Below are 21,635 nucleotides of genomic sequence, written 5' to 3' on the forward strand. Positions count from 1 at the left end.
ACATTAAAAAAAAACATATATAGAAAAGGCCAGTATGCCAGGAGACAGAAGGGTTTACCCTGGATAGATCGACCGGTCCGTAGACCTGACTTGGCAGTCCCTTGGATGCTGACACAAAATGTGGATGCCATGTATACCTTTCCTGTGCTAGTCTACAAGTGTTGCGCTATCATATGGGCAGCTTAATTATCCATATATATTTTAAGCTAAACATCTGTAAAGATTTCCTATCTTTTCATTCAAAATCTTTCTCTCGAGCCACCAGTTCTGGTTATAGACCGCACATAGGCTACACGGACCCATAGAGATGTATTATTGACGAACGTGCAATCATTGGAAAACAAACTGGACGATCTACGATTAAGACTATCCTACCAATAGGTACATTAACTGTATTATCTTATATTTCACCGAGACGTGGCTGAACAACGACATGGATAATATAGAGCTGGCTAGCTTCTCCGTACATTAACATGACAGAGCAGCTACGTCTGGTAAGACGAGAGGCGTGTGTGTGTGTCTATTTGTCAATAACTGCTGGTGCGCGATGTCAAATATTAAAGAAGTCACGAGGTATTGCTCGCCTGGGGTAAAAGACCTCATGTTAAGTTGTGTACCACACTATCTACCAAGAGAGTTCTCATCTATATTATCCGTAGCCGTCTATTTACTAACACAAACCGATGATGGCAATAAGACCGCATCGAGCTGTATAAGGCCATAAGCAAACAGGAAAATGATCCTCCAGAAGAGGTGACCCTAGTGGCCAGAGACTTTCATGCAGGCAAACTTAAATATATTGTCATAGATTGCAGTCACCCAAGTCATAGACGGTTCTCCCTGCTACCACACCGCAATTGGTACCGGAGCGTCAAGTCTAGGACCAAAAAGCTCCTTAACAGTTTCTACCACCAAGCCAAGACTGAACAGTTAATCAAATGGCCACCTGGACTATTCATATTGATATCCAACATCAATGCCCAACCTCACTAATGCTCTTGTGGCTGAATGGAAGCAAGTCCCCGCAGCACCGTTCCAACATCTAGTGGAAAGCCTTCCCAGAAGTGGAGGCTACTATAGCAGCAAAGAGGGGGGACCAACTCTATATTAATGGCCAGGATTTTAGAATGAGATGTTTGACAAACAGGTGTCCACATACTTTTGGTCATGTAGTGTATTTTGACAGCGAGAGAGAGAGAATGTGTGTGTAAGGAGTATGAAAGTCATGTCAGTAAATGTGAAAACACATTCTTCTTCTCCAGTGTCCTGACTTCAGAAGGCCCAGGGATATATCTGCAGATTGGGTGACCGGCAACATTTACTGGACAGACCACTCCAGGATGCATTGGTTCAGCTACTACAACGCCCACTGGAGGAGGCTCAGATATTCCATCAACGTGGGCCAGCTGGGAGGGACAAACTGCTCTCGTCTCATCACAGACATCGCCGGGGAGCCTTACTCGATCACTGTTAACCCGGCTCGAGGGTAAGGTTCATCCTTACATTAATTACACGTTAGTCATTTAGCAGATGTTCTTAGCAATTGACAATTAATGCTATCAACTAAAGTTGTTAGGTAAAACAACCACACATCAGATTTGCCCATTTTTTGACTATGTTTTCTCTTTGGGCAGATACGCAACAAATGATGTCTGGCCCTCTGCCCTGTCCTTATTACCTGCTACAATTACCTATTATTCCTTTACTTACTTCCTGTACTTCCCATAGGATGATGTACTGGACAGTGGTAGGAGACCACTCCCTCATCGAGGAGGCTGCCATGGATGGGTCTATGAGGAGAATCTTAGTGGAGAAGAACCTCAGGAGACCCAGTGGTAGGTGCTCTCGAACTCCTGGTCCTGTGACATATAACAAGTGGTGCTTCAGGAAGCACCCATAAGCAGGATGTATGGAGCGGGTGTACTCGTCTGTTCATTTTCTACACATCACATCTATTCTCATCAATATCCTGCTTCTTTTGGTGTCGAGTGATACACTTTGAGAGAGAAAGCACCACTCGTCAGAAGGAAAGTTTGGCTGCACTTTACAACGGCTCACATAGCGAGCGACTAGTATGTTTTAAATCTTCACAGGACTTGCCATCGATTATTTCAACCAGCGTCTGTACTGGGCTGATACCGAGTTGTCTGTGATTGGGAGCGTTCGATTGGATGGATCGGACTCTGTGCTGGTGGTGAGCAGTACACACGGTGAGCAAAGCACTGGCTAACACAGAAGAAGACATGCATGTCCTTAACCCTTTACACTCGTTGAAATGTGCCTATGTGGATGGGGCTGAATGTAAATGTTTCCTAGAGGAGGAAATATGCAGAGCCTATGCGTAACCATGGTAGCAATTAAAAGGGAACAGTTTGGGGATTATGGGGAAATGATTAGACTAAATGTGAGGACACAACGGTTCACCTAACACAGGACTGAATCCATTACCCTGTTGAATTTATGTGCATTTTACATTTTTGTTGATAACTAAATCTGAAAATGCTCTGGATACGTTCAGTAACGTGATAAGAATATTGGTAGAACATCTGGGGGTAGGTGCAACATAGGACAAAAAAAATGACGGGTTTGAATAAGAGGTCTTACTGGTGTTTCCAAGTGGTCACACACACCTCTCCAAAGTGTGCACAGATCCTAAGTAGTTTCAATGAAGTCAAATAACGCCTTCAACTATAAGGTACTTTTTCTGAGCGCTGCTAGCTGTGCCGTTGAGGAATTAGAGCAAGCACACTTGTAGTTGTTTTGTTGGGAACACAGCCCTGCATCCCCACCTTTACATGACTGTTGTTTGCTCAATCCAAAAAATGGTCCTTTTTATAAATCGTAATCTGAGTCAGTTGGGCATGGCTGATTGAAAGCTTGTTCTATTGCCAACATGACTAGCTAAATTATAAAATACGACCGTGCAGTGTTAGGCTTTCTCCAACGCAATTCAGAGATGCAGGTCATTCATTTTGGCGCGCATAGAATGGAGTCATGAGTGCATTGAGATGCGTGTGCCGCTGCAAATTCGCCTCACAATGCAACAAACACGGGCTCAATCGATTCAGGACAACCCAGGGTATGATGCCATGTCATCTTGTAACTCTAACGTAGTGATCCTAAACGTTGACAGTGTATATTACATGAGTTTTATGATATGGAAATGTGAAGCTCGCATTTGGACTCGCGGGTGTTTGGCATCAAAGCAGTATTTTAATCATCCTCAACGTCTCGTCTTTCAAACTACATTGAGTCATCTTAACTCATGGCGTTTGCCTCGCTCAGACAGCCAAGAATGTGCTAAAGCTAGCGGGAGGGATGGGGGTGAAATATCGCGTGTGGTGCTCAAGTTTCAGAGTGGCTGTCAGTCAGCCCCCATACGGAGCTCTGATGTCATGTACTGTATAGCATGTTACTGTACAGCCTGTATAGCATGTTACTGTTACTGTACAGCCACTTCTTTCCAATGTAGGCGCTTACCAGAGTCCAAATCTGCCATTTTCAACCCTTATACAGGTATGAGAGGAAAGGCTGCATCTTTTTTAATTGTCCATTCCCTCAAGTTGTTGTCATTCTTATCAAATGCGCTCGGCTCATCCCTTTCAAGGGTGGAGGGTAGAGCAATAGAACATTTGGCTAAATATGGTTTTCTATTATTTGGAATTCAGATGAATTATTGAAGGACCCACTTTCTCCCGTACTAGTCTAGTGTTACTGTTGTTACCACTTGTTCTGTCCCAAGGTCTTTCGCAGCCTGTAAGGATTGATATCTTTGAGGACTATATCTATGGGATCGGGATGAGGAATGATGTCTTCCGGGTCCATAAGTATGGAAAACAACCAATGGAACGGCTCCATCTGGGGGTAGAGAGACCCTCCATTATCTTGGTCCTCCATCGATTCAAACAGCAAGACGGTAGGCTTTATCAATCACTTTCTCTTTCCCTATTTTCTCTCTTTCTGTCTCTCTCACTCTCACTCTGTCTGTTTGTGTCTGTCTGTCTGTGTCTCTCGCGCTCTCTCTCTCTCTCTTTTTTGTCTCTTTTTGTCTCTCTTTTTGTCTCTCGCTCTCTCTCTCTTTGTCTCTCATATCTCTGGCTCCCTCTCCCTTTCCTCTCCTATTCCCTCTCTCCAATGACTGCTGGCAGTTGTTTGTTTACTGGCGTCTGGTTCTGCGGGTGTTCTGTGAGAGTTGAATGACAATGTGGTCATCTGCTTGGTGGGAACCGTACTGCATGCCTCTGTATGCCACTCCTAAGGGCCAGTTGAAGCCCTCCCCGATGCATCATTATCCCTAGCTCCAGCCCAGAGGATCACACTGTTATTCTTTCTCAGTTAAACACAATAAAAAAGGATCTCATGTTTGACTTTGAAAAGCTTGAGCCTTTCATAAGCACAGAATATGATTTTCTCTTAGTGTGAGTCATCTTGATATTCATTATTTTGTTGTCTGTGTTACATAGTGTATTGTGTGCTGTCTGTGCATTCCACACCTACTGCAACCAGCCAGGTCCCCACAAACAACACAGTGGTGCGGAGCACAGTCGTCTATGTGCTACACTCCACAAACTCACACATCCTGCTTTCTAACCTTTATCCCATTGGACGTGTCAGTGTCCAATCCGTGCCTAAGGATGGACTGTGATTTCCTGTGTCTGCTCAACCCTGCCGGAGCCAGCTGTTTCTGTCCTGAGGGGACCACGCTAGTAAACAGGACTTGCAGGGACACCAACACATCAGGTACATTAAGACACCAATGTGTTCGGTATAATACGCCTTCCTGTCAACCAGCTAGCTATGCAATGAGAAGGGACACTAACATCTCAGAACAGTAGACTGCAGGGACACTAACATCCCAGAACAGTAGACTGCAGGGACACTAACATCCCAGAACAGTAGACTGCAGGGACACTAACATCTCAGAACAGTAGACTGCAGGGACACTAACATCCCAGAACAGTAGACTGCAGGGACACTAACATCCCAGAACAGTAGACTGCAGGGACACTAACACATCAGGTACATTAAGACACCAATGTGTTCGGTATAATACGCCTTCCTGTCAACCAGCTAGCTATGCAATGAGAAGGGACACTAACATCTCAGAACAGTAGGCTGCAGGGACACTAACATGTCAGAACAGTAGGCTGCAGGGACACTAACATCTCAATACAGTAGGCTGCAGGGACACTAACATATCATAACAGTAGGCTGCAGGGACACTAACATCTCAGTACAGTAGGCTGCAGGGACACTAACATCTCAGTACAGTAGGCTGCAGGGACACTAACATCTCAGTACAGTAGGCTGCAGGGACACTAACATCTCAGTACAGTAGGCTGCAGGGACACTAACATCTCAATACAGTAGGCTGCAGGGACACTAACATCTCAGTACAGTAGGTTGCAGGGACACTAACATCTCAGTACAGTAGGCTGCAGGGACACTAACATCTCAGTAGAGTAGGCTGCAAGGACACTAACATCTCAGTACAGTAGGCTGCAGGGACAATAACATCTCAGTACAGTAGGCTGCAGGGACACTAACATCTCAGTACAGTAGGTTGCAGGGACACTAACATCTCAGTACAGTAGGCTGCAAGGACACTAACATCTCAGTACAGTAGGCTGCAGGGACACTAACATCTCAGTACAGTAGGCTGCAGGGACACTAACATCTCAGTACAGTAGGCTGCAGGGACACTAACATCTCAATACAGTAGGCTGCAGGGACACTAACATCTCAGTACAGTAGGTTGCAGGGACACTAACATCTCAGTACAGTAGGCTGCAGGGACACTAACATCTCAGTAGAGTAGGCTGCAAGGACACTAACATCTCAGTACAGTAGGCTGCAGGGACACTAACATCTCAGTACAGTAGGCTGCAGGGACACTAACATCTCAGTACAGTAGGCTGCAGGGACACTAACATCTCAGTACAGTAGGCTGCAGGGACACTAACATCTCAGAACAGTAGGCTGCAGGGACACTAACATCTCAGAACAGTAGGCTGCAGGGACACTAACATATCAGAACAGTAGGCTGCAGGGACACTAACATCTCAATACAGTAGGCTGCAGGGACACTAACATCTCAGTACAGTAGGCTGCAGGGACACTAACATCTCAGTACAGTAGGCTGCAGGGACACTAACATCTCAGTACAGTAGGCTGCAGGGACACTAACATCTCAGTACAGTAGGCTGCAGGGACACTAACATCTCAGTACAGTAGGCTGCAGGGACACTAACATCTCAGTACAGTAGGCTGCAGGGACACTAACATCTCAGTACAGTAGGCTGCAGGGACACTAACATCTCAGTACAGTAGGCTGCAGGGACACTAACATCTCAGTACAGTAGGCTGCAGGGACACTAACATATCAGAACAGTAGGCTGCAGGGACACTAACATCTCAGAACAGTAGGCTGCAGGGCCACTAACATATCAGAACAGTAGGCTGCAGGGACACTAACATATCAGAACAGTAGGCTGCAGGGACACTAACATCTCAGAACAGTAGGCTGCAGGGACACTAACATCTCAATACAGTAGACTGCAGGGACACTAACATCCCAGAACAGTAGACTGCAGGGACACTAACATCCCAGAACAGTAGACTGCAGGGACACTAACATCCCAGAACAGTAGACTGCAGGGACACTAACATCTCAGTACAGTAGGCTGCAGGGACACTAACATCTCAGTATAGTAGGCTGCAGGGACACTAACATCTCAGTACAGTAGGCTGCAGGGACACTAACATCTCAGTACAGTAGGCTGCAGGGACACTAACATCTCAGTACAGTAGGCTGCAGGGACACTAACATCTCAGTAGAGTAGGCTGCATGGACACTAACATCTCAGTACAGTAGGCTGCAGGGACACTAACATCTCAGTACAGTAGGCTGCAGGGACACTAACATCTCAGTACAGTAGGCTGCAGGGACACTAACATCTCAGTACAGTAGGCTGCAGGGACACTAACATCTCAGTACAGTAGGCTGCAGGGACACTAACATCTCAGTACAGTAGGCTGCAGGGACACTAACATCTCAGTACAGTAGGCTGCAGGGACACTAACATCTCAGTACAGTAGGCTGCAGGGACACTAACATCTCAGTACAGTAGGCTGCAGGGACACTAACATCTCAGTACAGTAGGCTGCAGGGACACTAACATCTCAGTACAGTAGGCTGCAGGGACACTAACATCTCAGTACAGTAGGCTGCAGGGACACTAACATCTCAGTACAGTAGGCTGCAGGGACACTAACATCTCAGTACAGTAGGCTGTAGGGACACTAACATCTCAGTACAGTAGGCCTGGTCACCCTGCAATACTTTCATTTGATCCACCTCCAACTGAGACTGGATCTTTCATATATATCTTTCCTATGCTGAGTAAATTGGAGTGAAAGTGAAGGTACCATGCAAGCAGTCCTGCATAGAACAGTCAGTACAGCCCATTTGAGTTCCAGCCTTTTAGAAAGGTGGATTAATCTACTCGTTAGATATTAATGGGAGCAGGTCAAGGTTGCCATGGTTTTAATCTTAACACGTGGGCCTACATCATTTGCTTTCAGGAGAAATGTGTCACCCTGCCTGCGAGAACGGAGGGCGATGCATCACCAACGAGAAGGGGGAGCTGCGATGTTACTGCTGGCCAAATTTCTCCGGGGAGCGCTGTGAAGTCGACCACTGTAAAGACTACTGTCAGAACGGGGGCACATGCTCAGGCTCTTCCATAGGTAAGCCTCTTCTGCTACGTGTGTGTGTGTGTGTGTGTGTGTGTGTGTGTGTGTGTGTGTGTGTGTGTGTGTGTGTGTGTGTGTGTGTGTGTGTGTGTGTGTGTGCTCCCTGCTCTTCCACTGGGACCTCCAGGACAGGAGAGGGCGCTCATCCATCCGTGACTATGGGAAATGAGCGTTGGGACCTGGTTGGGACCACGGCCCCTGTCCTGTCAGCCAATGAGATCCTTCCCACAGATGCCAGTTCTGCTGTGACAACTTCTGGCTTCATGATTGATAATCTGCTTCTAATTAACTATCGCTCTGCGTCACATGTGTCAAACGTATTCCATGGAGGGCAGAGTGTCTGCAGGTTCAATCCTCTGCTGTACTAGATGGATCAATTAAGGTCACTGATTAGTAAGGAACTCCCCACACCTGGTTGTCTAGATCTTAATTGGACACCAATCTAATGGAAATAACTCAAACCAGCAGACACCCCATGGAATGAGTTTGAATCTCCTGCTTTGTGTAGTTGTTGATGGGACATTAGTGAGCATTTGTGCCAGTGCTTCCCAGTGTCAGGGAGCCATACGAAAGTGCAGTTAAAACCCCTTCGTTTGACTACCCCTGAGAGATGTAAGCTATAGATAGATGTATCTGAAAATACAGTATGTATGGCCCCACTTTGGTATTGCATTAGCGAAGACGTCAGCACCACCATGAATATGCACGGCACGCTTCAAGGTCTGGCATTGCTATCTATATTTGAACAGTTGTTAAAACACATTTAACGTCCCCAAAGTCCAGGTTCCGTTACAGTAAATGCATAGCAAGGTTTTTTTCTCTCTCTCTCTTCAGAATAAATAATTGAGAGTGGAGATATAAATAAAGGGCATGGATCAAGCTTCTCTCTTTTCTTTCTCTTCCGATGACATTTTTTGGGAGGAAATGAGGTGGTCAAATATTTAGGCGTGAAAGAACAGTTCAATGTTAGTGTTGGCATGGCGACATCAGTGACAACTTACCTCTGAGCTGACAGATGGAACATCAGGGGGAAGAACTTCAGACACACACAGAAAGTTTCTATTCATCCCAGTCAGGAGCGGGCAGCAGATTGTTGTGTTTCAGATGTAAGCTCTCCAAGCGGTCATAGGGACCAGTGTGAAACCAGTTAAAATCCTTCCAGTGCAAATACACATGGCTGTTTAGAAAACATTGGACCTTGGGGGTCTCTTTGTGGACATCACCTTGGATGGGAATTGGTTTTGAATCTCTCATATGAAATGTGGGAGAAATCACATCTGCCTTGTGTTTGCTTGCTTTTCCATTATGACGTTGGACAGAGGACATGCTTGTGATTATATTTATATCAGCTACAGAATTTGGAGCCAATTTCAATAGATTGTCAAATAAATCAAACTACAACACCCCTCTCTCTCTCTTCCTCCCTCCTCCTCATTCTCGCTCTCTCTCCTCCCTTATTTCCCCCTCCCTCCCTCCCTCTCTCTTTCTCTCCCTACCTCCCTCCATCTATGTCTCTCTCTCTCCCTCTCTCTCTTTCTCTCCCTACCTCCATCCATCTATGTCTCTCTCTCTCTCTCGATATCTCTTAGGGAGGCCTACATGTCGTTGTGCTGTGGGGTTCACAGGGCCGGTCTGTGAGAGGAAGGTGTGTGACAACTACTGTCTGAATGGGGGCACCTGTGACGTCAGCAGGGGGAACCAGCCAGTGTGTCGCTGTATGGCCGAGTACACTGGGGAGCGTTGTTTCCACCGTGAGTCAGATACACACACACACACACACACACACACACACACACACACACACACACACACACACACACACACACACACACACACACACACACACACACACACTAAGATTGGCCTGTTTTAGGACAAGCAATCAATCCATATTACGTGTTGCATTCAGATTCACTTCAAAAGCTGCTTGCTTGCAATGGCTCAATATCAAGGGCTGAACAAATAGATGTTGCACTGATTGATACAGTGGAAGGCCAGGAACGTAACACGTGAAATAAATAAGCTTGTTTACCTCCACCTTGGTTCCAGATATCTGCCATCACTACTGTGCCAATTCGAAGGCTTGTACTCTGTCGAGCAAGAGCCACGTGGAGTGTGTGTGTTCAACCAGATATGAGGGAGTGAAGTGTGAAGTGGACAGATGTCTCCAGTGTCGAGGGGCACCGTGTATTGTCAACCCGGAGACAGACAACGTGTCCTGCAAGTGAGTATCATCTGAGTAGAATAGGTCACACTTGATTTGGATAGTCCAGACAGTATGACCATCTGTAAAGACGGACTATCTGTTGATAAGCAACTGCTTGCTAAGGTTAGGGATAGAACAGGGGTTAGAGGAAGGATTCGTTTGGGGTTAGAACAGGGGTTAGAGTAAGGATTAGTTTATGGTTAGAACAGGGGTTAGAGTAAGGATTAGTTTAGGGTTAGAACAGGGGTTAGAGTAAGGATTAGTTTAGGGTTAGAACAGGGGTTAGAGGAAGGATTAGTTTTGGTTTAGAACAGGGGTTAGAGGAAGGATTAGTTTTGGGTTAGAACAGGGGTTAGAGTAAGGATTAGTTTAGGGTTAGAACAGGGGTTAGGGTAAGGATTAGTTTAGGGTTAGAACAGGGGTTAGAGTAAGGATTAGTTTAGGGTTAGAACAGGGGTTAGAGTAAGGATTAGTTTAGGGTTAGAACAGGGGTTAGAGTAAAGATTAGTTTAGGGTTAGAACAGGGGTTAGAGGGAGGATTAGTTTTGGGTTAGAACAGGGGTTAGAGTAAGGATTAGTTTAGGGTTAGATCAGGGGTTAGAGTAAGGATTAGTTTGGGGTTAGAACAGGGGTTAGAGTAAGGATTAGTTTAGGGTTAGGACAGGGCTTAGTGATTTGATATTTAGTTGAAATGTTACTGATACTCTAGCGATATCTAAATAAAGTGATACCGAATAGAATTACTAGAATGGAACATTTGACTGACACCCATCACAGAACAGTCACTTGAAAGGAATATCCGTTCTAGTAATTATATTTCTGTGGATGCTGCCACATGTCAGCATTCTCCTGTCTCCATGGTTCAGGCCTTGCGTCATTTTATTCATACGTTATAAATGTGCTTTGCAACACTTTATGCAGTCATTGCCATATTCCTTTCCTGTCCTTACAGCTGCAGTAATGGCAGAGTGGCAGCCACCTGTCAACTGTGTGATGGATACTGTTACAACGGAGGAACCTGTCACCAAGACCCTGAGACCAGCCTGCCGTTCTGCCAGTAAGTCAGCACATTTGTTTTTGTATTTCTATTGATGATATTTCTTTCAACTGAGTAGGTTGTCATCGTCAGTTGTCATCATCAACTAGTGGCAAAAGATCCGAATTGGGCTGCCTGTGTAAACGCAGCCATTGTGTTTTGTCTTCATTCTGCTTTCAGTTGTATCACACACACACAGCACTGATGCAGTACAATTAGTGGTATTGAAAGTGGTTGTGTGGTTTTGCTGTGCGAGACAGAGCGAGTACTGTAGTAGAGACGGGAGTAGACCCAGGATACTAAAATGGGAACGTAGTAGAAGACAATGAGGTCTCACCCTGAGGTGGCTTATTTCCACGTTTTTTTCCAAGAGAAAAGGGTTTCAGTTTTCCTTTCTCTCTTGCAAATTGTATGATCTCCTACATTCAAGTACACAGAGGCTTTTGGTTGTGTTTGTTTCTAGGGCTGGCATCACTCACAAGAGGCTTTTCAAAGTTGATCAGTCCTTAGTTGCGTCATCCATTTTTTATTTTTTACTTTTGGAATGAATCATATTCAGTATTATACAGTCTGTATAGACAAATTAATAATATATAGCCATTGATTCAAGAGGACCACAATGGAAATAAGTCCCAGACTTTATTGTGCATTATCCTCCATGATTTTATTAATGTGCATGTATGGCTTTTTCAAATCTTTTGTGTGCTTGTTTTGTAAAATGGTCGAATGAATAAACTCAACTCAACCTAAAGATTCTTGAATAATATAACGTATAAATGCCTCATGAGCTTAGTTCAACTGTCCTACCCCATCAGAACCCAAAATGTAATCTTATTTCACTCCAAATGCTTGTAAACAATGTAAATGTAAACAAACACTGTGTATCCTTAAAACATTGTTAAACTATAATTGGGATATCGTGGACGGCCAGCCCTTGCATCCGTAGCTCTGTCTATCAATTTGAGAGTGGTTACATTTCTCCAGGCCCACCCCTCAGCCTATTACCAAAACAGAGGTGGGGTGCAGCTTTGTTATTGTTTCAATTAAGGATTCTAGCTTTAAACAAGTATGCCTAGATACTGTTAGATATTGGTGGTGGAGAAAGACAACACGTACCTAGAGGGCTTTACACTACCGGTCAAAATGTTTTAGAACACCTACTCATTCAAGGGTTTTTCTTTATTTGGACTATTTTCTACATTGTAGAATAATAGTGAAGACATCAAAACTCTGAAATAACACATATGGAGTCGTGTAGTAACCAAACAAAGTGTTAAATAAATCAAAGTATAGTTGAGATTCTTCAAATAGCCACCCTTTTGCATTGATGACAGCTTTGCACACTCTTGGCATTCTGTCAACCAGCTTCATGATGCTTTTCCAACAGTCTTGAAGGAGTTCCCACATATGCTGAGCACATGTTGGCTGCTTTTCCTTCACTCTGCGGGTGATTTGTGGAGGCCAGTTCACTCCGTCACTCTCCTTCTTGGTAAAATAGCCCTTACACAGCCTGGAGGTCTGTTGGGTCATTGTCCTGTTGAAAAACAAATGATATTCCCACTAATCCCTTGAAGAGGGGATGGCGAATTGCTGCAGAATGCTGTGGTAGCCATGCTGGTTGAGTGTTCCTTGAATTCTAAATAAATCACAGACAGTGTCACCAGCAAAGCACCCCCACACCATAACACCTCCTCCTCCTCCTCCTCCATGCTTTACGGTGGGAAATACACACGCGGAGATCATCCGTTTACCTACACCGCGTCTCACAAAGATATGGCTGGTGGAACCAAAAAATGTCAAATTTCCACCTGTCTAATGTCGATTGCTTGTGTTTCTTGGCCCAAGAAAGTATCTTCTTCTTATTGGTGTCCTTTAGTAGTGGTTTCTTTGCAGCAATTAGAGCAATTAGAGCATGAAAGCCTGATTCACGCAGTCTCCTCTGAGCAGTTGATGTTTCTGTTACTTGAACTCTGAAACATTTATTTGGGCTGCAATTTCTCAGACTGGTAACTAACTCTATTGAACTTATCCTGCAGCAGAGGTAACTCTGGGTCTTCCTTTCCTGTGGTGGTCCTCGTGAGAGCCAGTTCCATCGTAGAGCTTGATGTTTTTTGCCACTGTACTTGAAGAGACTTTCAAAGTTCTTGAAATGTTCCGTATTGACTGACCTTCATGTCTTAAAGTAATGACGGACTGTCATTTGTCTTTGTTTATTTGTTCCGTTCTTGCCATAATATGGACTTGGTCTTTTACCAAATAGGGTTATCTTCTGTATACCCCCCTACCTTGTCAAAACACAACACTGATTGGCTCAAACGCATTAAGAAGGAAAGAAATACCACAAATGAACTTTTATCAAGGCACACCTATTAAGTGAAATTATTCCAGGTGACTACCTCATTAAGCTGGTTGAGAGAATACCAAGAGTGTGCAAAGCTGTCATCAAGGCAAAGTCTGGCTATTTGAAGTGTAAAATATATTTTTATACAATATATTTAGATTTGTTTAACACTTTTTTTGGTTACTACATGATTCCATATGTGTTATTTGATAGTTTTGATGTTTTCACTATTGTTCTACAATGTAGAAATTAGTTTAAAAAATAAGGAAAAACCCTTGAACGAGTAGGTGTTCTAAAACATTTGACCCGTAGTGTGTGTCCTTCTATAGATCTCAAACAACAATCTGGGCCTATTCCTGCAGTTGAACCTATTTTGCTCCCACGTGGCGTGACATTAGATGGATTGCTTGCCATAATGCTTTGCTTTCTCACCTGAACACGCACACATCCTATGGAAACACTAGGATGAAATAGGGCCTAGCTCCATCTGTTCCATTTCATACTCCGTATCCTCCAATGGCCCGAGCTGGTGGTCTGTGAGAATGTGTTGTGCTCTACCTTCTTTTATCTATGTGTCCAAAATGGCACCCTATTCCATATGTGGGCCCTGGTCAAAAGGAGTGCATTATATAAAGAATAGGGTGCCATTTCAGATGCAGACTGTCTCTGTGTTCCTCAATATATGATTCGTTCATGTGGCGATAATTTCTCTGTGCTGCAGCTGCACGCCTGGGTTCTTGAACCAGCGCTGTGACCAGCGGGCCAATCCATGTGATAACTACTGTCAGAATAAAGGGATTTGCACGTTAACCGCCTTAAACAAACCCCAGTGCAAGTAGGTCTGACTTTTACCCCTCCTCTCTTCCCTGGCTCCCTTCCCCTCCTTCCTCCTCTCCTCATCTCCTTCCCTCCTCCTCTCCTGCCATTTCCGAGACCAGCCCTCACTCTCTCACTATCCAGCAGCGTCCACTCTGTACATCACTCCCCGACTCAGAATCCCACCAGTACCTCTGTCTCTGTCTGTTGTCTAACATATTGTACAATAGAACCCCTTACAGCACATGTTCCTCGTTCCCTCATTCACAGCACAGCACAGACACGCCTTACGTTTCTCTCTTTGCCCTAGCCTCTCAACGCATGCAGTGAAAACAGGACAATAACGAAGTCTCTAAGTGATCGAGAACAACTTTCTGCAGCTAAGCATATTCCCAAGCAACCAGTGGTGTGATTTATATAGGTCAGCTACAAGCTGTCATGCCCTTCAGGACTATGATTCATGTGGTACCTGCAGTGAGCCACAGTCCCTCTAATGAAAGTTTGATTAAATGCTGCTTACAGTCTATTTAATATGAGCTAATATCATTTCATCATCATGCGGTCCCCCTTGTCAGATTACATATAGCGTAATTGCATGTCTTACTCTCCTCTAGGCAAGGGAGGGGAATGAGAAAAGTAGTAATGGATCATTGTCTCTGGATTACATCCAAACCTTGATGGGTCCCATATGGCACCCTATTCCTTACATAGTGCGCCACTTTTGACCAGATTCATATGGTCCCTGGTCAAAAGTAGTGCAAAATCAAGGGGAAAGGGTCCGATTTGGGATGCAGACTTCGTGTGAGATTATGCTTATTTTCTTTCACTCGACGAGGGAATGAATTATGCATGCATGTTCCCTGAGACTTTACCAAATGAGGAGATGAAATTAAGAGATGTGTGTGCGTGTCACAGGAGACTGCTGAGGGGAGGGCGGCTCATAATAAGGGCCGGAACGGCACACCTGGAAACCATGTGTTTGATGTATTTGATACAGTCATTACCACGAGCCCGTCCTCCCTAATTAAGACGGCTATAGTGTGTGTACACCATAGCCTTCTTGTTTAAGAGATTTGGTTTGACCAACAGACAGCTATTCATACTCATTGCGACTTTTCTAGGTGTCCAGCTGATTGGTCAGGTACACAGTGTGAGAGACCTGCCCCCAAGAACAGTCTGTCTGGCAACATCAGTGGGGGTGAGTAGTTATTGGAAAGAGTTGTGAAGAGACTCTCTCTCTCTCGCTTGTTTGCTCGCTTGCTCTCTCTCACAAACATACAGATGTAAGATCTTCATTTGATCACTATTTTGTTGCTTAGAATGTGCAAACTTGTGGTGTATTTGAGTTTAAAAAGGCTTCTAAAGTTTGATGTCCACTACGGAAAATGTATAAACCCTTACAAAAATGTCCATTAATTATAATCCAGGTGATAATTCATATTTCCTGTTGCTGCAGGATTAATTTCCTGTTGTAGCAAACTGGCTCAAATTAAGATCCTGCATCTGTACATACACACACACATTCACACACACAAACATAGACACAAAATCCTACAAGAAAAATACAGTCTATTTTCACTTCTAAAAGTGCAATTGTCTGGATTTGGAGACCTTTTCAGACTCTTTGAACCACCCTACCCTCCCAGAGATTGGTATTTCATCTTGGTCTGCAGTCTGAAATTTCACTGTCGACTTTCTCTCAAGGCTTAACTGTGCAGACTGAGCCTTTTACCTCCATGGACTGACTTTAACTTTAGCAGAGCCATAGAATTGCAGTCCCCATATATAGAACCTTGTTGGAAAGTTATTTTTCCAACCCCTGAAGCTTTTTTGATGTTAACATATTGTATTGTTTCACTACAGAGGAGGGAAGTATGTTACGTGTTGAACCTGTTTAACTCTAAAAGTTTGATCTGTGTGTTTACAGGAAGCATGGCCATCATTGTCCCACTGGTTCTGCTGGTGATTCTCATCACTACCATGGCTTTTGGTGTTTTCATATGCAAGAGAAAGCAAAGGTATGTCTTTACTTCTATGTAGACAGATTCCAAAAGATACCCAGTCACTTCATACTACATACAGTGCCTTCGGAAAGTATTCAGACCCTTTGTCATTTTCCACATTTTGTTAGGTTACAGCCTTAAATTGATTAAGTCGTTTTTTTCCCTTCATCAATTTACACACAATACCCAATAATGATGAAGCAAAAACAGATTTTTAGAAGTGTTTGCACATTTTTTTTAAATGTAAAACTGAAATATCACATTTATTTAAGTATTCCTACCCTTTACTCAGAACATTGTTGAAGCACCTTTGGCAGCGATTAAAGCCTCAAGTCTTCTTTGGTATGACGTTACAAGCTTGGAACACTTTGGGAGTATTTTTGGGAGTGTTGCTGCACAGCTATTTTCAGGTCTCTCCAGAGTTGTTCGATCAGGTTATAGTCCTAGGCTGGGCAACACAGGGACATTCAGAGACTTGTCCCGAAGTCTCTCCTGTGTTGTCTTGGCTGTGTGCTTAGGGTCGTTGTCCTGTTGGAAGGTGAACCTTCACCTCTGTGGTCCTGAGCGCTCTGGAGCAGGTTATCATCAAGGATCTCTCTGTACTTTGCTACGTTCATCTTTGCCTCGATCCTGACTAATCTCCCAGTCCCTGCTGCTGAAAAACATCCCCACAGCATGATGCTGCCACCACCACGTTTCATTGTAGGGAGGGTGCCAGGTTTCCTCCACACGTGGCATTCAGGCCAAAGAGTTCAATCTTTGTTTCATCAGACCAGAGAATCTTGTTTCTCATGGTCTGAGAGTCTTTAGGTGCCTTTTGACAAACTCCAAGTGGGCTGTCATGTGCCTTTTACTGAGGATTGGCTCCCGTCTGGCCACTCTACCATAAAGGCCTGATTGGTGGATTGCTGCAGAGATGGTTGACCTTCTGGAAGGTTCTCCCATCTCCACAGAGGAACTCTGGAGCTCTGTCAGAGTGACCATCGGGTTCTTGGTCACCTCCCTGACCAAGGCCCTTCTCTGCCGATTGCTCAGTTTGGCCGGGTGGCCAGCTCTAGGAAGAGTCTTGGTGGTTCTTCCATTTAAGAATGATGGAGGCCACTGTGTTCTTGGAGACCTTCAATGCTGCAGAAATGTTTTGTTACCCTTCCCCAGATCTGTGCCTCGACACAATCCTGTCTCGGAGATCTACGGACAATTTCTACGACCTCATGGCTTGGTTATTGCTCTGACATGCACTGTCAACTGTGGGACCTTATATAGACGGTTGTGTGCCTTTCCAAATCATGTCCAATCAGTTGAATATTACCATAGGTGGACTCCAATCAAGTTGTAGAAACATCTCAAGGATGATCAATGGAAACAGGATGCACCTGCCCTCAATTTCGTGTCTCATAGCAAAGGGTCTGAATACTTAGGTAAATAAGGTATTTTTGTTTTTTTACCAACTTGTTTTCACTTTGTCATTGTGGGTTATTGTGTGTAGATTTCTGAGGATTTTTATTTATTGAATCCATTGTGGAATAAGACTAACGTAACAAAATGCAGAAAAAGTCAAGAGGTCTGAATACTTTCCGAAGGCACTGTACATGTTCTGTTGTGTGATTAATGGTCATGCGCATCGTAGTAAGCAGTCATGACGCTTTATAATGCTCTCCTAACCTCCATCAATGTTATGATTTACAAGGGGAAAATAGTCCAGCGGCAGCCCATGGTGAATGGTGGGCTAAACGTAGTAAGCAGTCATGAAGGTTTATAATGCTCTCCTAACCTCCATCAATGTTATGATTTACAGGGGGAAAATAGTCCAGCGGCAGCCCATGGTGAATGGTGGGCTAAACGTAGTAAGCAGTCATGAAGGTTTATAATGCTCTCCTAACCTCCATCAATGTTATGATTTACAGGGGGAAAATAGTCCAGCGGCAGCCCATGGTGAATGGTGGGCTAAACGTAGTAAGCAGTCATGAAGGTTTATAATGCTCTCCTAACCTCCATCAATGTTATGATTTACAGGGGGAAAATAGTCCAGCGGCAGCCCATGGTGAATGGTGGGCTAAACGTAGTAAGCAGTCATGAAGGTTTATAATGCTCTCCTAACCTCCATCAATGTTATGATTTACAGGGGGAAAATAGTCCAGCGGCAGCCCATGGTGAATGGTGGGCTAAACGTAGAGATCGGTAACCCCTCGTACAACATGTATGAGGTGGACCACGACAATCACTCTGATGCTGGGAATCACCTTCAGCCAAGCTTCACCCTGGACCCACACAAGGTATGGAAACGCTTACTCCTGTATCCTCTCTTTTCCCTGAGTTACTAACAAGGGCTACGCAATACCCACACTAGCGTGCTACAGAGAACGCATGCCCAATACATTGATTCGGTGTTGTGCCAGTGTGTATATTGGCATGTAGCCAATAGGCAAAGATTTATTGTATTCTATTCTGGAAGGTTAAACTGTAATGGTTGTGTTGGTGTGTGATGTTAATGTGGTCATTATGTGTTGTAGGGTTGGTGTGTTGGTGTGAGGTCTAGTCACCTGCACACTCTGTCAGTTCACCCTGACAGAGTACATCATCTCCCTAAGGAGATCCTTCCTGGACAGGTAAACTCCTTGTGAATTTATTGTGAATGTCCTCTCTGGGAGAGATGCTGTATAAAAGCCTACTGTATATTGATACAAAGCCAAGGCCATTGGGTTCCTAGTAGGGTTTATGAGACAATCCAGGATCTCATGTTGTATTCATGAAAGCTACGGTAAAGGCTTCCTCCAGAATGTGTGTAATATGTGTTATAATTAAGCAATATGGCCCGATGGGGTGTGGTACTGTATGTAGACCGTATACCACAAACCCCTGAGGTGCCTTATTGCTGTTATAAACTGATTACCAACGGAATTAGTGCAGTAAAAATACATGTTTTGTCATACCCATGGTATATGGTCTGGTATACCACTGCTGTCAGGCAATCAGCATTCAGGGCTCGAACCACCCAGTTTTATAATTGAAAGAAACCATCTGCTGGTGTTCCACATGGCTAGAGCTTGTCTACAGTCACCTGGTGGGATGTCAGCGACAGTGTCCTTGTTTTGCCTTGTTAAGCAACAATAGGCTCTGGACTTACTGCAAAATACTTTATTCACATTAACACTGTCAATTGTTGCTGGGCATCTGAAAGATACGAGATACTTTAATAAATAATGAATCTAATTGAAATCATGCTGGCCTATGAAATGGTTATTAGCTCATCCGGGTCATGTTTAGTGTAAAAGTAATACTCTCCTTGGGTTTTTGTGCTTTTTCCCCCCCAGGCCATGAACTACTCCAACCCAATATACGCTAAGTTATACCTTGATCAGGGACAGAACTGTCGGAAGCCCGTCATCAATATTGAAGAGAGAAGAGAGCCACTCCCAAAGAAACTGGAGGCAACTATACGAGAGACAGTTGCATAGCCTTTTGCAGTACGCTATTGGGATAATGTTTTCTATGAGCTGTATAAAATGTACAAAATGAAAAAGAAGGATTTTTTATATGTCCATATCACACTAGAATGTTCTGTTTTCATGTTATGTCCGAGGCATCATCAGGCAACACTGCGATGTGTATCTTTTGCATTGCGCTGAAAACGACTTTCCCTCCAACAAAATCCTTCAAAGAAAGTAGTACCTGCTATGATGCTTTGAGCTCGCAACTGTTTCCAGCTGATCACTAATCAATTGCTAATCAATGTGTCGCAAGGATTAGGACAACAAAAAGAAAGTGACTATGGTGTCACAGCCTACATTCATGTATACCGTATTTACCTTCTCAAATGGCGATGAAAAGATGTAACAGACGTTTTATAATTTTATATATGATTTATATATGTCCAGTTTGGCTTGTATTTTCTGACAAGATATTAGGCGTCGTACTTTTATACAAAACTGTACAGTGCATCGCTATGTAATAAATGGGGGGTTTCTTGACCTTTCAAGTACACTACTGCTCATCTATATACATATATTGTGTTGATGTTTTTATATAAAAATGTATTGTTTTATGCCTCTGGCTCCCCAATTTGACTGCAAACCTTTTGACTTAAAAACATTGCAACTGAGTAAACATGTCTGGGCCCAGTTTCCCGAAAGCGTCTTCAGGCTAAGTTCATCGTTAGAACAGTAGCATCTGGGCCCAGGACTGTTCCTTTACCTGCTGATTGTCTTTGGGGGTGGTAAATGTTGAGTCAGTAGGGGGCACTATATGTCCCCTAAGTTGTTTTGCGTCACTGCATTCTTGCAAATGTCCTATCTTTCTCAGTTAAGCCACAGCACCAAAACCAGGGATCTGTTGTACATTATCAAGTTTTGGAATATGTTTCCATGACCAGATATCTTCAAAAGCAATGGAGAAAAGTAAATGATCACTCATGAGATTGTGTGGGGCACTACTATTCAATGTACTGTATGTATCCTTGTATCCTTGTGCTCAGAATGATTTTCAGGCTCTACATGCACATGGATTGTGTTGTCCTTCGGGGAATGAGTCTCACAGCTCCTCTGTCTTCTACTAGGCAGGGTTTAATTCCACTAGCTGCTCCTTATCTGAAAGCACACCTGCCCGCACACACTGCAGAGGGTTGGTTGTGTTGTCAGCCTCCCTGTGATTTTCCCCACCCTCTCTAACCAAGGGCCACGCAGAGTATCCAGATTGAAAAGGTGAGAGAAACTCATGGCTAGCAGACACCTTATTATATAATATACATTGAAAGTAGCTTATTTGCTGGGAGCCCTATATTGCTGTATGGAATGCTACTCTTGAGTGATGTCTTCATTGTCTTTTCATTGGTTGCTGACGCTCACCGGAGTCAACACTACTTGAAAACTGTCAATCATAGATGGATAGGCTCATCCCTTCCTTTCTAACTAACAAGAAATCCATCAACACGGATTCATCTCTCAATCCACCCATGCCACTTTGTAAATCACTCAAAACAACAACACGTGCACAATTGGCATCCAGTATGTTGCGAAATGCTGTTATCGACATTCCTTTCTTCAGTCCCATGTTTTCTCACAGTAAAAAGCTGTGTGACATCTGGTATTGTTCAAGGTCTAACGTTAGGCCTGGGAGCGCCTATGTCGTTCTCAGGGAGCGAGAGGACATCAATTGGCTTCTAGATAATGCCTTCTCCCCTGCAAAGTTAGCTTTTAACTACCGTGAGTAGGCTACTACTTTAAGTGCCGCAGTGGAGAGGAACAACGTTTTTCAAAGGCACAGAGAGGGGAGTTAAGTATGATGATACAGGACTTCTCATTGACCGGGTCTATCCCCAAATAGGTTTGTTAACAGCATTTTCTCCTTCTTTTGGCAGCTATGTTTAGGTGCAACAAAAAAGGATTTGATGAAACATGCGATGAAACATGGTATTACTAGTGCTTGGCCACAACAGTGTATGGCTTCACAAGATATCAGCATTGAAGGACACATTGATTTTGC

At 44.0% G+C, this 21,635-nt stretch overlaps 1 pseudogene; it reads left to right on the plus strand.

The window, feature by feature from the left end:
* The window catches only part of LOC118363991 (low-density lipoprotein receptor-related protein 1B-like), a 178,882-nt pseudogene extending 158,719 nt beyond the window's left edge, over window positions 1–20,163 (plus strand).
* The last annotated feature ends 1,472 nt before the right edge of the window (window positions 20,164–21,635 follow it).

Source organism: Oncorhynchus keta, chromosome 30 (assembly GCF_023373465.1).
Source record: "Oncorhynchus keta strain PuntledgeMale-10-30-2019 chromosome 30, Oket_V2, whole genome shotgun sequence".
NCBI lineage: Eukaryota > Metazoa > Chordata > Actinopteri > Salmoniformes > Salmonidae > Oncorhynchus > Oncorhynchus keta.